The sequence below is a fragment of the Dromiciops gliroides genome, chromosome 4, assembly GCF_019393635.1.
Source record: "Dromiciops gliroides isolate mDroGli1 chromosome 4, mDroGli1.pri, whole genome shotgun sequence".
Classification (NCBI taxonomy): domain Eukaryota; kingdom Metazoa; phylum Chordata; class Mammalia; order Microbiotheria; family Microbiotheriidae; genus Dromiciops; species Dromiciops gliroides.
In genome coordinates, this window is record NC_057864.1 from 441,382,723 (window position 1) to 441,401,810 (window position 19,088).

Below are 19,088 nucleotides of genomic sequence, written 5' to 3' on the forward strand. Positions count from 1 at the left end.
GTGCTTTCTGCTTTTTTTTCCCCAGCAGTTCTTGTCAAATCTGGGTCCTTAGAGATCATTTAAGCCAACCTCTTCATATAACCTATTTAAGTCCTTTTATACATCATCTGATGCCTAACAGTGGCCCTCAATCCTGGCAGACTGTGCTAATAGAACACTTCCTCTGATAGGTTCTACCGAGGTGGAAAGACTTTGAGTACTGGCCCAGGAGAGACTTGGTTATTTTACATCCACTTTGGTTAAGTTCAGAAAGGCTTATTATTAGGTTGTCAGCAGTAAGATGAACTTTTTATCCACAGGAGCTCTTGACAGTCTGTCAGGTCCAAGAGGGGTTACATTTTGCTACCGGAGAAGGAGCAGCTGTACTGATGAAATCAAGGATCCTTGAAGTGTTGAAGTAGGGAAGTGACAAAAATATATAATTAGACCTCTCTAATATAAAAAAAAAATCTTCAGTGTTTTTATAAACAAGAACGTGTTTACAGCATAATGATAAGTTGAGTATTAATTTGGTCCTTTACTAATGAAGTAACATTAGTTCAGAGTTCTATTTTTGCTGCCTGAATATAAGATATGTAGTTCCTGAGGTAAGACTCCAAAGCATACTAGGGATTTTCAGTGGTGTCACTGTTCTCATTTGAACTAGGGCAGCTGAAGTTGATGCCATTAAAAGTGGCAAAACAGAAATTTTTGTCATATCTACCAGTTCTACTTTCTCCTGGTACAAACTGCCAGACCCTACTGACATAGACTTTAAAAGAACTTTTAAAAGTAAATGGTTTGTCCTCCTATTAATGAATCTTATAGCAAAAAGGAGGGAAACCCCCAAATTTGTCAACATGTACAACTTGCCTACCTAGAAGTAACCCAAGGAAATGAGATAAATTAAAATTTTTACTTAAATTACTTACTCCAGACATATTAAGAGAACAAAAACAAGTTCCATATTCCTTTTTTTTTTTTTACTTTGGTCAGACTTCTTTTTTAGTCCAAGTCAAGTGAGCACATTATGAAGTCTTGCTTAAAAAATAGAATCACAAAATCTCAATTAGAGGGAACCATATAGTTGTCTTGCTCTGCCTCCTATTAGTCATATCTTCTAAAATAAATCCATTGCTTTATTTTCACTTTTAAAAAATTAAATGATACTGATCATTTATAACCTGGCCCCAACCTACCTTTCCAGGTTTATTATACATTATTTCCCTTCACGGACACTCTGATTTAGTGACCCTATCCTTGTTGTTCTGGTCACAATCAATAAACCTTTAAGTGCCTTTTATGTGGCACCAGGCATTGTGCTAAGTGCTGGGAATATCTTCCCCTTTCTTTGCCCCCCCAAAACAAAATAAAAAGTCTAACCTCAAAGAGCTTATAAGGGAAAACAACACAGAAAAGGAAGCTGAAAGGGGGAGAAGAGCTGGGAATGGTGATGAAGGCCAGAGGAGTACAGCCTGGTAGGAAATGAGATGGCTGTCCTGGGTGCCCTCCTTAAATCAAGGTTCTGGGAGGAGCTCTCCAACTCTGCCCTCTCTGGTCTGGGAGAGGGGCCACAGGAGAAGGGGGTACTGATAAGGTGTGAAATCCAGGGTTGAAGGGATCTTGCAGAATTATTATATTTACCCTGAAGTCCAGATGAACACAGCTGAGTAGGACACATAACATTCCTTCTGGTGTCTGTTCTTCTATTGAGGCTTCCCCTTCTTCAGGACAGCTAGGTAGTGCAGTGGATAGAGCACTGGCCCTGAAGTTTGCAGGACCTGAATTAAGACCTGACATCAGACACTAGTTGTGTGACCTTGGGCAAGTCACTCAACGCCAATTGCTTTAAAACATCCAGGGCCATCTCCAATCATCCTAATATATATCTTGCCACTGGACCCAGATGGCTCTGGAGGAGAGAGTGAAGTTGGTGACTTTGTACTGCCCTCCCTCACCCCAATGTCATGGTTCTCTTTGAGAATGAAGGATGAACAACAACCCTTCTTCTTGGAATGCCCTTCTTCCTCACCTCTTAGTGAAGAATCCCTTAGAATCCCTTATTTCCTTCAGAGCTCAAGTCTAGTTCCACTTCTTGCACACAGACCCTGCTGCCGGGGTGTCTCCCCGCCTTCCCCCCCCCCCATGTTACCTTTCACTTATTTGAATTTACTTAATATATTTACAAATGGTCTCCTCCTAATGTAATTTAATAGGGACAGTTTCATTTTGGTCTTTATAGCCTTAGTACTTAGCACAGTACCTGGAATGGCACCTGATAACTGATGTATGTGCCTGATTCATTGGTTAAAAGAAAAGTCAAAATAAATTTTTTGAGGCAATTGGGATTAAGTGACTTGCCCAGGGTCACACAGCTAGTAAGTGTTAAGTGTCTGAGACCAGATTTGAACTCGGGTCCTTCTGAATCCAGGACTGATGCTCTATCCACTGTGCCACTTAGCTGCCCCGTTTTTGTTTTTTTAATACTCTAGTCCTCTTTGTAAATAATGTTTTGAATATCTAGTATATTTACAGTAAACATTCTCGAAAGTACTTTAACTGAAGCATCTTCCTATGTAAGGTGGTTGGAAGAGTGGAGATTATTAACACCCCCCCACCCCCACCCCCACCCCCACTGCTAGTAAGAGGAGTGTTGCTATGATGTACCTTCCATGGGTATAAGATTGTTGTTCTAACTGCAGGAAGTTTATTTAGGAAATTGTCTTAATCATAGCAAGAACCTTGCTCCTGTCCCTCCCTTTTTACTGACCCCTCTATCTCACCCAGGGGCCAACAAGGCTTAGTTTAAGGCTTTTTTTATGTTAAAGGACTATCTGCATGTAAATTTTCATGAACATAACTCAACTTTGGTTCCTATTTTGTCTCCTCCTCTGCTTTATTCTAGGAAAATATCCAAAAATAACCTAAGTAGTGGCTAGAACATAGTAGGCACTTAAGAAATGTTTGTTGACTTGACTTGTATGTATAGCTTCTATCTCTTGTCTCATTATGATTCTTATCTCCTTGTCAGATTCACTTGGCCCATAAGGAAACAGCTGCACAGTTAGGAGCCAGCCCTTAGGAAGGAAGGGGAGGGGGGGGGGGAGAAAGAGAAGAAGGAGGGAAAGAGGAAGGACCTTTTGTCTCATTTGATCTTCATTTGCAACCCTAGGAGGTAGGTGCTTATATGATCCCTATTTTATTTTTGAGAAAACTGAAGCAGAAGATAAGTGACTTGCCTTGGGTCATATAGCTAGTAAGGAGCTGGGACAGGATTTGAACTCAGATCTTCTTGACTCCAGACCCAATGCTCTTTCCACTGTGCCACCCAGCTACTATTCCCAAGGGAACTAATCCTCCCATAACTTTACTTTGTGATAAAATAATGGGTTTTGGGATGCCCAGATACCCCCTGCTTAAGGGGATTATATTAAAACTGATTGGATTGATTTTACTGATTGACTCACTTGGAGTTAACTTGATTGGAACCACACCTACCTGAAGGCCTGGCCCTCAGGGGGTTTGTTCTCTGAACTCTGATCACAGCAGGGTCTGCTCATGGAGTGCCTTCAAGTACAGTGAACCAATGGATTTGGGTGATGCTGGCCAATTAGCTTGAAGCAGTGTGTAAGGACTGCCTCTCCTCTGGACCCAGAGAAAGCTTACACTCTCAGTTGGGCTCTCTGCCGCACTCATGGAGGAGGACTTGCAGGAAGAAGCAAGCCAGGCTGAGCTCTTATCTCTCCTCTAGGATACATAGGCTTCTTAACTTTCTGAGCCAAGTGTTCTCTCTTTACTAATACTTGTTATGCTTTAATAAATGCTTAATGCCCCAAACTGGTGCTAAAGCTTCTAATTTATAAGTAACAATTATATTAGAAACCCCAGCTAATTTTCCCTGAACTTGAGACAGAAATAAGGCGACCACATATAACTTTACTCACCACAACTTGAACAGTATGTGAGTATCTGAAGAGCCTTTGAGAGTTGCAAGTTCTTACTTTGGCCCTAAATCAGTTCCCTAGGTTCGGGATTGGGGATGTGGGAATTTTGGCAGGAATTTGGCAGACTGTTCCCAGAATCCCCAGTTGTAACTTGAAATGACATTTAGTTTGTATACTGTCCTTTTAGGGCTGCCTTTGTAGTGAGAAATCAGTGGGTACCTTTTCTCTCCATGTTCTTGGTATTGAGTCTCAGCCTCCATAGTGCTTATTTCTACCCAAATATAGGTCAAATAGGCTCACTCAGTAACAATGGGGAAAATTTTATAAGTTCCAGTCCATTAAGTATTCATGATAGTATGTTCAACTATTTAAAGGGCTATCATGTGAAGGGGATCAGAGAGCAGGGCAAGAAGTGGTAAAGAAGAAAATTGAAGTTTGATGTCAACTAGAACTTTCTGACCATTAAAGCTATCTAAAAGCAGAATGAGCAGTTTGAGAGGTTCCCCCTCCTTCAGACAGAAGCTGGGTGACCACTTGTTGGATATGTATAGCAGGGTGGGTATGGTTTGCATAAGAAAATCCAGCTTTCAAATTCTGTAATTCTACAAAGTCTAAGCATACTTTTAGAATATTGCCTATATTTAGATTTTACCTCCTCCCCATTCTGGCTTAGTATAGTGCTGATGAATAGTGGTAGCTCAGAAGTCAGGGAACAAGAGAAGAAAAAGAAAGATAATTCACAGGTTAAGTAGCAGGGCTCTGATTATTTAAGAGTAAAATATACCTATTATCTAGGATGCTAGATTGTTAAAAAGCAGGGTATCCTTTCTTTGCTTTATTTCCTTTGGGTACTTTTGTGAAAAATATTACTGAATCTTAATTTCTTGTACTTGGCCTTCAAAGGACTAGTCTGAGAGATACCAATATTAGAAGGAACATCTAATTATAGGATGACTTCTTGACTCTATCCTTTGAATGAGTTGTAGTATTACACAAATTAAAGTTCATTCTGTGCTTTTTAGATCCTCCAAATGAGCTCAGGATGACCATTGGACAAATGCAGAGGCTACAGAGGATTTTATTCAAATGGTTTAAAGATGATGATGGTTATGTATCAAGTTCTTACAAGAATTGAGAGAATATCTTCTGGGGCAGCTAGGTGGAGCAGTGGATAGAGCACTGGCCCTGGAGTCAGGAGTACCTGAGTTCGGATCTAGCCTCAGACACTTGACACTTACTAGCTGTGTGACCCTGGGCAGGTCACTTGACCCCAGTTGCCTCACTAAAAAAAAAAAAAAAGAGAGAGAGAGAATATCTTCTATTGGGGCAACTCCTGTAAAGAAAAGGCAAAAAAAATATGTTGAGAAGCAGATGTTGCATGACTAAAGTACCCAGCTGTGTACTAACAAAATGAATCTCATGCCGATTAGTTAACAATTCCTTGGCAGTCAAAGGCATATGTAAAGCAGTAAACACAGCATGGGGAAATAGAAAAAAATTAAAAGCATTTTTTTAGCTTAAAACATTGGCAACATAAAGTCTCTAACATCTGTGTTACTGAAAAGTTGATTATGTTGTGTGTAAGTCATAGCAAGGTCACTAACAGAGTTCAAAAATTTTTTTAACCCCTTCATAGGCTCTATTTCCTATCATTAGCACTTGCTGGCATGGAGGTGAGGCATACAATTTGATTTATTTGAAAATAATAGTCTAATGAAATATCTAGAAAACTGACCTGCTGTACATACAAATTAATATAATTCAAAAATTAATCTTCTGTTTTAGAATTATAAGTCAGACAGTTGTTCCATTATTACCTTACTTATAATGGGATGTATAAGAGTTTATTAATCGCTAATTTGAATATTCTCAGTGAAATCATGTATACATATATATATATACACACACACATAGAGATGTACATATATGTATATGTACGTGTGTGAATAGATCTGCATACATATAAAACTGACTCTTTTAGAACAATCTTCTTACCCTGCCCCCAACAAGACCTTTACATTGGATTAAATGAATATAGGGGTTTGGGGTGGGTGGTGAGTGAGAGTAGTGGTGTTTTTTATAAACATCTGTTAGACTGATAATTTATTTAGTCCCTAAAATTACTCCTTCCATTTCATAGAGTTAGAAAAGGTATTGATGAGCATTTGTGAGACTTGCTTGAACAAACCTAAAGTATTCATGAATTTTTAACTAAGCACCATTTCAATAATCAAGATTGAATTTATACCATAGTTATTTCCCTGTGGGGGAAAAATGAAAAGCTATTAATACTGCATATATGTATTGCGTGTATTTTGTTGTCTCTCAGTCTATTTTATTGAGAATGAATAGCACCCCCACACCTGTCTGTTTTTAGTGCTGAATTGTTCATTGTTGTAGATACTCAGTTGTAAAATATTTATGTCAGTTTATAAAACCTCACCTTTTCCAAGAATTTGCTTACTTTTCATTGTTATAAGTTTTGTGACATCTGGATCCATTCTGTGAATTTAAATGTTAAGAAGTTGGGAAGTTAATTTTTAAAAATTTACTTCCTTTTAGTTTTATAGATGTCATCAGCATTTTAAAGAAACTTAACTGATGCCAGCATGTCAACTATAACATAGGATTTATTCATTGTACTTGTTACATTATAGATAAAATGCCTTTAAGTCCTATAGAAATCAAAAGCTATTAACATTTGGTTGAAGGTTTGAAAATCAGAATATATTGAGTAAATTGAGAAAGCTGTCCAGGTGAGCTGCATGAAAATTAGTATTATCTTTACTATTAATGACCACGTTTTGTTAATATTTGTTTCTCTGCAAGGGTTCCTAAAAGATTTCTTTCTAATAGCCAAATTTAAAAAACAAAAACAATCCAAAACAGTTGAAGGTACATCATGGAGGTAAAAAAAATACCTTTTCACTTGATGTTTCAGTTTTCTTTAGACGCTACATGTATGTTTGCTTTTTTATTCTTTATTTACTGACTTGACTTTTACCTATAAAGCTTTATCTCTGGACCTGAATCCTTCTCAGACAAGTTGTGTACCTACACACAGTAGGAGAATTTCAGCTTTAGTGAGGCCCTTGAGAAAGGCTCCATATTGGCTCTACTCCTTCCTGGCTCAAAGTGAAGCTCAGGAAGGAAATGGAAAACGGAAGTAGAAAAGGTCTCTTCAGCTCCTGAGGAAGGAGTACAGAGAGGAGATGGCAGAAAAGCATCTTCCTCGTTAGGTAGAGAAATAGCACAGACCGTCCAATTAATTTATTAATTAGCATAATATGGTTCATGAAGTAGGGCTTTACAGATGAAGCTAGGAAGTTTCCCACAATTGTTATTTTACCTGTAGTTTCTAATTTGGGCTTCCCAAATAAATAAAGGAACTTGAACCAAATATCTGAAAAGAACATTTTGAAAAATGAATTTCACTATATGAAAAACAATACCCTTTTGGTGTCATTTTAGGCAGTTTATTGCTCTAAGTTACAGTTGTACCAGCAAATGGAAGAGGTAGCCTTATCATATAAAGTTTTTCATTAAAGCTTTTCAAGTTTTAATTTTTATGTAGTTTATTGAAGTGCATATTGTTCTTAACTTCCTAAGAAAGATTAATTTTAACATTAATTATAAATATTCTAGATTTGTAGCTGAGTGAAACCTTTATAGGATTTTATACTGTAGGAGGTTCTGCAGAACATTGTAGTATTCTAGGGCTTGATGCAATCAAGACAATGTCATCTGAAAATAACATCTGGAAAAAGTTACCCTTGGAAGGGCATTCCAATCCATGTTATTGTCATGAAGAAGTCTAGCACATAGTCTGAATTGAAGAGGGATTCTCTGTAAACCATGAAGACCTCAGGCCTCCAGTTGTTTCTTTTGGCAGGTGGCATTGTGCTGATTGTATTAAGCCTGGGGATATAAAGACAAAAATGAAACAGTCTTCCTCACAGGGGGTTCAGTTCCTCCATGGAAACAACATATAGATAAATAAGTATATACAGGGAGCAGGAGACAATAGCTGGGATCAGGAAGGATCCCTTAGATTGCAGATTGCAGGAAAGGAAGTTTTTAATGTTCACTGAGACAAGAAAGATAGGTTGGAGCTAGGTTGTGTAGAAGCTATTAGCATAGGTTGAGTAGGGGAATCATGTGGTCACATCTTCCCTTTCAGGAAAATTAGAATGGATTGGGGTGGTGAATGAGACAGGAAGCCAGTGTTGTAATAAATGAGACAAGAGTTGATGAGAGTCTGAACTAAGATGTATCTGTCTGAGTGAGTGAGGAGAAGGCCTTGTATGTTTAGACGTTGTCTAATCTATAATTTATCTAATTCACTATGACCTGTGAAAGGTTCACTGAGACCTTTTCAGAGGGTTCATGAAGTTAAAACTAATTTTATAAAAATAAAAATATTTTAATGTCTAGCATGGTAAATATCAATAACTATAAGAAAAGCCTTTTATGGTCCTCAATAAATTTTTATTTAATCAATTAATTAATTAATTTTTGGTGAGGCAATTGGGTTAAGTAAGGGTCACACAGCTAGTAAGTGTTAAGTGTCTGAGGCCGGACTTGAACTCAGGTCCTCCTGACTCCAGGGCTGGTGCTCTATCCACTGTGCCACCTAGCTGCCCCCTCAGTAATTTTTAAGACTCTGAATCGCTTAACCCCCCAGCCCCCCCCCCCCAAAAAAAAAGAGCCATTGAGCTTTGAGAGATCAAGGGATTTCTCCAGTGTCACACAGCCAGTATGTGTCAAAGGCAGAACTTGAATCCAGGTCTTCCTACTCTTGGGCTATCTTCTTTCATTACACCAGTGCTTCCTCTCTAGCTTTGACTTAGGTTTTGGAATTTGAATTGAAAGTACACTTAATTCTACTTTTCTTAGAATGGGAAGAACAATTGAGAAAACAATTTAAAAAACATCAGATTACCTTGTCACATCATAAGAAATTTTGAATTACTCCTCTCTGTGACATAATCTACAATAGTCCAACAACTTGCTAAGGCAATTTTACAGTACTTTGGAAATGTAGGATACTTTGCTTGTACAGCTACAGAAAGGTGTGAGCAGTAATGACCTGCAGCACTGAAAAGGCAGCTTAAGTTGGATCCACTTTTTTTTTGTTGTTGTTTTTGTTTTTGTTTTTTGTTTTTTGCAGGGCAATGAGGGTTAAGTGACTTGCCCAGGGTCACACAGCTAGTAAGTGTCAAGTGTCTGAGGCCGGATTTGAACTCAGGTACTCCTGAATCCAGGGCCGGTGCTTTACCACTGCGCTATCTAGCTGCCCCCTGGATCCACTTTTAACACACACACACACACACACACACACACACACCCTTTCAATTTTACAAAACCTATAAAATTTGTGAAAACATTTAAGTGTTTATTCTTTTGTGACATTTTAGTCCATGGAAGAATATATTCCTAATACTTATAATATTAATACATTTGTCTTATAGATGTTAGGGAAAGGATGAACATAATTGAGATGTAATAAGTACTTACATTTACAACATATTGCTTTCACTTACTTTATTATTTCCATTAATTATGATAAATTGTCCTTGATTCAGCATATCACATTGATTTTTGTTAGCACTGGAGCTGAAGCATAGTTTTAATCCAACCTCTTAAATGCACTAGTACTGCATTTTTAATAGGACTGCATATGTTAGTAGTGCAAGTTTAATGGTTAGCAATCCAGAATAGCAATATAGACTTGTTCTATGTTAATACCATTTACTGTCTTTATGTGGGCAGACATTTCAAGAATGTGAAAATGATTATTTTAAATGAAATTAACTATAGCCAAGAAGTCTGCTGTAAATCTCTAGCAGACAGAGGAGGCATTTAGGGTTTTCTAGATTGTTGTTTGTCCTTCATTTTTTTTTTTTTGTGGGGCAATGGGGGTTAAATGACTTGCCCAAAGTCACACAGCTAGTAAGTGTCAAGTGTCTGAGGCTGGACTTGAACTCAGGTACTACTCCTGAATCCAGGGCCGGCGCTCCGTCCACTGCGCCACTTAGCTGCCCCTGTCCTTAATTCTTGAAGAGGATCATGACATCTGGAGGTGATGTCATGACTTGCAGTGAATTGGATTTAAGTGAAGGAGGGCTTGTGCAAAGTCATCAGCCTCACTCTCTCCATCTGGGTCCAGTGGCAAGATGGCAGGATGACTGGAAATGGCCCAGGATTTTTGATGCAGTTGGTGTTGTGACTTTCCTGGGGTCACACAAGCTAGTAAGTGTCAGTGTCTGAGTTTCAATTTGAACTCACATCCTCCTGACTCCAGGGCTAGTGCTTTATCCACTGTGCCACCTAGCTGCCCCAGAGTTTTCTAGATATAACTTAGAGGACAGGGTTTCGTCTTAACTTTTTAGAAAAATTTACTTTTTCTGTAATTATACACAAAGAATTTGATTAATGAATTTGAATATTTTCCAAAGGGCCATATTAGGATAAAGGGATAAAGTTTTAATTTTAGAATAGATCCCTTGACATAAGTTGAAAAGATGGCATGACTATCACACTAAGTATTCCTGTTCTATTAAAGTTGCCATGGAAAATCCTATGCTTAGGACCAATGTAATTGAGAGGGCTTAAGCTTAATGTAATGCTTCAGTCAGGTTCATCATCAACTTTCTACTATGAGGAAATGAGAATTGGCTAGATATAGTTTTATATAGTTACTGGGAATATGTTATATACCTAGGTACATAAAACGATTATGTCAGAATGTATGTATTTAGTGTTTCTTCTGTTGACCACTAGGCATGATGTTCTGTTAGAAAATGTCATGCCTCAGTGACAGATAAGGTATGCTAGCTTAGAGTAATAATGACAATGACTGTGTATATTTTTTATTAACATAGTTCTTACTTTTTGATGTAATAATTCTCAGGAAATATAATAACTAGAGGTTATATTTCTGACCAATACTTACATTATAGGAATAATATTATGTAAAACTGAAGATAACATTATTATAAAATGTTAATTTAAAACATAAAATTATATTAGATTTTGGTTGACATAAATGCACGTACTGATTATACAAAGTGTCCCAGTGTATTATAAAGTATTCGTTATAACATATAGATGACATTTTTGCTCCATTGGAATAATACTTACCCAGAGCTAATAAGCTGGCTATAATAAATGTTAATTTAGCATATAATTAGCAACAATTATTCTTGCTGTTTTATGAAGTTTAGGAAGCCTTTTTTGGGTGAGAAATTATAGTTTGTGCTAGCATCACTTTTTTTTCACTGTTCCATGTATTTTTAAAAATGTAATTTATTATTTATTTTTAATATTAAAATTTTTTTTGAGTTCTGAATTCTCTCCCTCTCTCCCACCCCTTCCCCACACACTGAGAAGGCGAGAAACAGGATATCAGTTATATATGTGAAGTCATGCAAAACATATTTTTATATTAGCCATATTGCCAAAAAAAAAAAAAAAAGAAAAGAAAAAGTGAAAAAATTATGCTCTAATCTGTACTCAGACTCCATCAGCTTTTTCTGGAGGCATTTTTAATCATAAGGCCTTTGGAAATGTCTTGAATCATTGTATTGATCAGAATAACTAAGTCATTCCCTGGTGATTATCATACAACATTACTATTATTGTGTATAATGTTCTCCTGGTTCTGCTCACTTCACTGCATCAATTCTTCTAAAACTATCCTGCTCGTCACTTCTTATAAAAACACACGAAGAAATGAAAGGAAGAGTATTCCTTTGTTTTGCTGATAGTGGACACAATTATTCACTAAACATATGAAGATAAGCCTGAGGATTTTTTTCCTTCTTTGAAAAAAAGCTTTACACCAAAGGCAACAAATGTCAAAAATCAGAGCTACTTTCTTATACTTCACACTTGTCATATAGAGTTATTCAACGTATGTTTGAAGACTATTTTTTGCAAATGGTGTGGTATATGGTATAGTTAAAACACCTTAGAGAGTCAATTAAAATTAACCGAAACAATAAGTTTAGCAAAATTGCAGGATATAAACTAAATCCATATAAATCAGCACTACTCTTATATAATAGTAATAAAACCCATCAGGAAGAGAAAGAAATAGAAATTCCATTTAAAATAACTTCAGAATGAAGGAGCAGCGAGGTGGCACAGTGGATAAAGCACCGGCCCTAGATTCAGGAGGACCTGAGTTCAAATCTGGCCTCAGACACTTGACACTTACTAGCTGTGTGACCCTGGGCAAGTCACTTAAACCCCATTGCCTTGCAAAAAAAAAGAAAGAAAGAAAGAAAGAAAGTTATTTTCTTATGAGCAAAATATTGATTAACTAGGATTCCAGAGGACCAAGGTTAAAGTATGTTATCCATTTCCTGACTGCGAAGTGATAGAATGAGACATATTTTTAACATGGACCAGTAAAGCAGTTTGTTTTGCTTGACTGTATATTTGTTACAAGGAATTTTTTCTTTTTACTTTTTCCCAGTGAGCATGAGACTAGGAAGGAGAGAAAACTGGTTTCTATTAATAAAAAAATGAACAGACAAACAAACCAAAAACAATTTGAATTGAAATAATTTCTAGTGAGAGGAAACCACCACCTCTTGACACATACACTTCATTTTCTTTTTGAATAGCTTTATCTTCCATTTCACCCTTCCAATTCAGCAAACATTTATTTAAAACATTCTCTGCAGTATGTTTGCATATAAAGAATTATTCAGAAGAGTGGGGTTAAAAAAAAAGATGTTTTCAAAGATACATGACTGGGATAATAGCTAATAATGGCTGAGTCACATGAGAGGAATGGTGAACTCATGGGTAGCCATCATGTTCCAAGTATCTACACAATATCAAGAGAATATGAGAATTTTCCCCAGGATCTTGGAAGATTTAGAAGAGCATGTGGCTAAGCGAGTTATCTGTATAGTTGGAGAGAATATGCATGTTGATGAGATCTTAGATCTGTCCAGTACTAGGCACTAGACGTGGAAAGAAAAACAATTCCTGCCTTCATGGCATCTACTTAAGGAATCCTACAGTGATTCTTTGAGATTCTGTTTAGCAACTTGTGATTTGGTACATTACTAAAGAAATAATCAAACAGAAGGTTTTGAAGATTTGGGGCTCTGAACTTTAAACATCCAGAGAGTCCTCACCAAGCAGGGCCAACTCCCCATTTCAAAATTCATCATGGGATAGAGTCTGGCCCTGGCACAAAATCTCTGTTTAGTACTAAAGCTCAGAGATTGGTAAATCAAAGGAAACACCAACAACTATAATAGTATGGATGGAGGGGCAGCTAGGTGGCACAGTGGATAGAGCACCGGCCCTGGAGTCAGGAGTACCTGAGTTCAAATCCGGCCTCAGACACTTAACACTTACTAGCTGTGTGACCCTGGGCAAGTCACTTAACCCCAGTTGCCTCATTAAAAAAAAAATAGTATGGATGGAAAGAACAACAATCAAAAAACAGTAAGAAGTGTTGCAAAAATTTCTACGTTGCAGTGTTAGACAAAGGAAAACCAAAGTCTCTAAGCACAACAAAAACAAAAAAAACTAGGTTTATTAAGAGAGGGATCCTGTCTCACAATAAAGCTTGTCTCAGGTCTAGGACCCAAAGACCCTGAGCCTCAGGATCCATGGATATTTATATACCATGACTCCTTCCACAAATTAACATTAATCTCAGGGGTACAAATACAATAAGTATAGAATAGGAAGAAAGAAACCATTAGTCATACACTAGCGCAATCACTTGTCATTCTATATATCCTTCTTAAAATACCCCTGTTACTAAGTAACAGACTCATAACATAAGAAGCCATCTACTGGATTTTGTCTTTGCCATCTCGGATATAGCCTCTCTGGCCTATCATTTTCTGAGTTGTTTTTCAGCAATCAAGACTTTCCACCATATTGGTTAAGCTTGAGTTTCCAACTTCTCTCCCACTCTGATTAGTCCCTTATAGCTCAGAAGTTACTATTTTAGGTATCTGACCTTTAAGCTGATTGGTGGCTATACCTAACCACAATTGGAAATCAAATAGTTGAATCTTTGGTTAAGCTTGTAGAGTAGACAAGTTAGCATTTGCCTTAGTTCCTTTCAATATCTATCTTACTTACTCTTAAGCTAGTAAAGAATAACACAGTTTGTAGTCTATAAACTGCTTAGTACTAATGTTATACCACTTGTATATAAGGGGTGGGGAAAATCTCACTCATAGAAGTGAATGTTGTGGAATTACAGAGAACAAGTTTGCCCCAGAGAAGGGGTATTAGAATACTGGTATGTTCACTCTATGCTTTTGCAAAGGCAGGATGTCCACAGGTGCAGAATATCACATATATTTTCAGACTTTCTCAGTATATTGATTTATTCTGTTAATTTTTTTCTCTTCCTCTTTTTCTTTTATCTTAAAAAACATTTTTAATACAGGATTGGCTCTTTGGGAAGAAGAAAAAGGAGGTTTTCTGGGAGAAGTTTTAGTGATGTAAAAATAAAAAGATAGCTATTAAAAAAAAAAACCAAGATAATTTGAGATGTGCGCTAATAATTGCCAATCACATTATGAAAGACTTCCCACAGGAGACAGCACTTCACCTGAATGAGAAGCTAAGAGGCTCAAATGACAAAGGAGGATGGGGCCAAGGCATGGATGTGGAAGATGCAATGATCTCTCCCTCCTGAGCTCCTCCTATAGGCACCCCAAATGTCTCCTTCTTTGAGCCTTTTAAATGACTTTGGGGTGGGAGTAAGGGTAGAAAGCAGAGGAGGAAGCAGCTATGCCTCTTAAGTCATGGTGTGGGGAAGGGATAGGGAACCTTTTGGTTTTAGTTTTGAGATCAAAGTTGGAATTTTTTAAATGTTTCGTTTTGTTTTGTTTTGGCAGAGAAATGAGCACTTTTATTTCTTTGTTTCACAAATAAACAGGCTGAAATAGTTGTTTTAGACAGGCTAATCAAACAGTCCAAATCCCATATCTTCATCAGACTCCTCCTACTCTTCCTTAGCTTCCACCTTGGCTGGAGCGGCAGCAGCAGGTGTGGCAGCAACTGGGGCAGCGGCTGCAGGCAAAAGCTGAAGGGGTCAGCCAGGAAGGTCTTCGCTTTTTCAGCAAGTAGGAATGTGTAGTCAGTCTCCACAGCTATAACCAAGACCCGCTTGTACCCATTGATGATGGAGTGGGGGACTGATGCAACAGTTGGGTAGCCAATCTGCAGATAGACGCTGGCAACATTGCGGACACCCTCTAAGAACTGAAGGTGCAGAGTATCCTCCGTGATGCCTAGCACTTCAGGGTTGTAGATGCTGCCATTGTCAAACACCTGCTGAATGATCAGCCCAAAGGAGAATGGGGTGATGTTCAGCATGCTCAATAAGGTGGCCTTGCTGGCACCCACTTTGTCTCCAGTCTTAATCAGCTGCATGTCACTCAAGATTTCAATGGTGCCCCTGGAAATCTTGGTGGTGATACCCAGTGCCTGGAAGAAGGAAGTCTTCTCGGGCTCCAGACCAGTGTTCTGGGCTGGCATGGTGACATCACATGGGGCAATGGCACCAGCACGGGCAGTGGCTGGCACCTTATTGGCCAGAAGCACATCCCTGATCTCTGTCAGGTCTTCCTTGGTGAACACAAAGCCCACATTTCCCGGGATATGAGGCAGCAGTTTCTCCAGAGCAGGGTTGTTCTCCAGATGCCCACAAATGGCTTTGCACATCATGGTGTTTTTCCCATCAGCACTACGGCCTTCCCATGGAGGGACATTTGGATCTGCTGGATCTGCTTGGAGCCCACATTGTCTGCTCCCACAATGAAGCATTTTGGATAATCATTCCAAAGTTGGATGATCTTGAGGAAGTAATTTGACTTCCAGGTAGCCCTATCTTCCCTGGGCATCTTGAAGGTGCTTCAGGGATTGCCACGTGGGGTTTAAAGACAATGTCATTCACACGAGAATGCCTGGAGAGAGTTTAAATGGATTTTTTTTTTTTAAAGCTAAGGAGAAAAAACCCAAAGCAGAAACATGGAATAGATGAGTTTATAGTACAGCTGTCTGATAAAAAACTGAAGTCTGGTCAAAGATTCTCTGGTATAGTTTGTTTGGGAACTCTTTCCTCACCTAAATTCTAGACTTAATCTGCTGCCTCATGAGAGCATGTCATAATCTGAGAATGAGTCCGTGTGAGTGTGTGTCTAGCATAGTAAAGGGGGAACATTGGGAGGGAAGGAGTGTTCCAGCTCACACTTCTTTCTGATCTTGTGTAATTCTGGTCCTTCCATAAATATTCCTAGGAGGATCTCAATCAGCAAGCATTTATTAAGTGACTGTATATGGATATGGAGTAATCACTACTCTAGGGGGAGGAGGGGACACAACAGGTATACATGCAAGTGTATGCAGAATAAATATGAAAAGAATAAGTACATCTAAGTACAAGGTGGTTCAGTGCCGTGTCTGAGGGATGGAGAGTACCAGCAGTTGGGGGGTGGGGAAGGAAAGGCTGCATCTTAAAATATCAACTCCCATTTGGAACTTAAAGGCCTTCCTGGCCTGCCCCCAACCTGCCTTGACAGCTTTAGCACACATTACTCTCTCTGCATTCCCTGGGCTTGTTACTGTTCCTCATAGAGAACATTCTTATTTTCCATTTCTGTCCTACTCTGGAATATCTCTGACTTCTCCACCATGTCCTAAGAAGCTCATTATTGGGAAAGATTCCATCAGCCTTTGGACTCCACTGCATCACTACCCTGATTGGAGGGTGGAGCCATGAACCTCCATTTAAGGAGCAAACTCGGCTCACATCTGCTTTCACAACTGGCAGCACAACTCTGGGACTTCTCTATTCTCTCCCCCACCCCAACCCCGACCCTCTTTAGCTTCCTTTTGTTTGTCATCTTCTGCCTTCAGATTGCAAGCTCCCTTAGGGGAGGGCACAAATGACAAGGTCATTCAAGTCTTTCTTTTTCTGGACTTGTAATTTTAGTGCACAGCACAATGCCTGGCACACAGTAGGTTCTTTATAAATGTTTATTGACTATTGCAGTAGACTTGGGGTATGAAGAGTGAAGAAAAGGGAGGACTAAGATCTCCTAAAATTCTTGCAGTGATGCTGTGTGCCTTGGAGTAATCACAATACCATAGACTTCTAAGAATTAAAGCTATGTGTCTTCAAAAGTACAGTGGAAGGCATATGATGAGCACAAATAGGCTGTAACCCATTACTAGTGAAGAATTGCGTACACAGTACATCATAAAGAATATCAGTAGGGAGCTTTATGGCTGAAAAAGAAGATGAGTGGGTCATCCATTCAGGAAGAGAGACACATCAAAGATACTCTGTTGAGTAACCTTCTTATGCTCCATTGGCATTGTCTATGAAGACTGTAGGTATGTTGTGTGGTTCTCTTATGCAGGATTTGTAGGAAAAGATGGAAAATTTTGGAGGGAATACCTATTTCAATAAGAATAGGATCATTCAAGTCCTATTAATACAAAGTTCAGTACTTAACTGCATAACATTTTTAAAATATTTCAATTTATTTTATATTTGAATCTGCTTTCCAGATACTGTTGCCTCAATTTATCTTTCCTGCTATATAGGATCATAGGATTTAGGGGTTAAATGAACCTTAGGTTTAGTTTAGTTTAATGCTCTCATTTTCCAGATGTATAAATTGAGGTTCCAAGAGAGGAGGAGGAGATACCCAGGGTTTCATAAGTAGTAAAAAGGAGATTAGGATTTGAATCCAGAACTTCTTGACTCTAAATCTACTGGGTTGTTTTGGGTTTTTTTTCTATAATATTTCTCCTCTCTGTTAAGCAAAAATAGCCTAGTCTTTCTTGCTCTAGCTTTCTAACACATTTCTTTTTTTCTTTAAAAAAAAAACAAACAATTAGGTTGTTGATGTAAAAAGCGGGGAGAGTTATTTTGGTTTTTAAATTTCCTAGACTGCCTAACTTAAAAAAGAAAATTTACTTTGGGGTGGGGGGATACAAAGTTAGCACAGCTTAAAATCTAAGATCCTCTGAGGCTCATTGAGTTATTCATTTTTGGCCTTCATACTTTTTGCCACTTTGTGGCAAAAAATTGGGCTTTTACAATATTCAAAAGTCTTATCTTCTTACTTTTGCAAAGTGATTGTGGTTTGTAATGATTGGAATAACGCCACCTGCTGGAAACTTACTGTAGAAAAGTTCTGCCATGAAGTGAAGGTCTTAGAGGGCAAGACCATACATCTTTTCTTTGGTGTCAGGAAGTGAAGTTTGCTCGTGGGAGGAAGAAGGGGGGAGCCCGGCGCTCTGACTTGCGCTTTTTCCTGAGGACTCTGGTGGAGAAGGGAGCTAGAAATGTGCTCTCCCTTTAATAGATAGATGAATGTAGGCCTTTCTCTCTTTACCAAATTCTTATTCTCCTTAATAAATGCTTAAAAGTTTAACTCTTACTAAAGCTTATAATTTATTGGTGACCACTCGTTAGATATTTTAGACAGACTAGCTAGAATTTTAGCCCTTAACAGGTTATTGGTACTACTTTTGATTTTGAGGACTCTCAAGTTGGATTTCAAAAAGTAATTATAATGGGGAAATTTTGTTATAGATAAAATCCTTCATTTCCTGTCCTCTACACACATACATTGATATTTTAGATAATATTTTCTTTTTGATCCAAGGGTTTCTATGTACCATATTTTGTTTCTTCTGTTTCACTACTTGTCTGGTTTTTGTTGGTTGTTTTAATAGTTCACCACCCAACATAGTTGCTTCAGTTTACTAGGTTCATTGTTATTCTTGTTCATTTTTTTCCTTCTTAATTCTGCAGGAAGCTCTCCAAAATTAATGTAGGCCATTAAAAAATCTTTCTTAATTGTACTTAATGTAAAATATTTTGTTCACCATAGTCTATAGCATTATTGCTTTATTCACATAATAGAAGATTTGTACTTGAAGTCTTTCCTCATCTCCCCAGCCCCCAAATACTAATGCCCTTCTAAACTATCTTGTGTTTAACTACTTTATTCTTATTTATATTTATGCTTTTTTATACTTAAATATGCTCTATGTACTTTTGGTTTCCACCATTCTAATGTAATTTCCTTTAGACTAAGGATTGTTTAATTCTTTTGATTTGTGTCCCTACTATCTAGAGTGGTATTTGGAACA

At 38.0% G+C, this 19,088-nt stretch overlaps 1 protein-coding gene and 1 pseudogene across 3 annotated transcripts in view; one reads left to right on the forward strand and one right to left on the reverse strand.

The window, feature by feature from the left end:
* The window catches only part of MAGI3 (membrane associated guanylate kinase, WW and PDZ domain containing 3), a 224,895-nt gene that overhangs the window by 63,840 nt on the left and 141,967 nt on the right, over positions 1-19,088 (forward strand). The window lies entirely within an intron of this gene.
* On the reverse strand, positions 14,878-15,820 carry LOC122754303 (annotated as a pseudogene).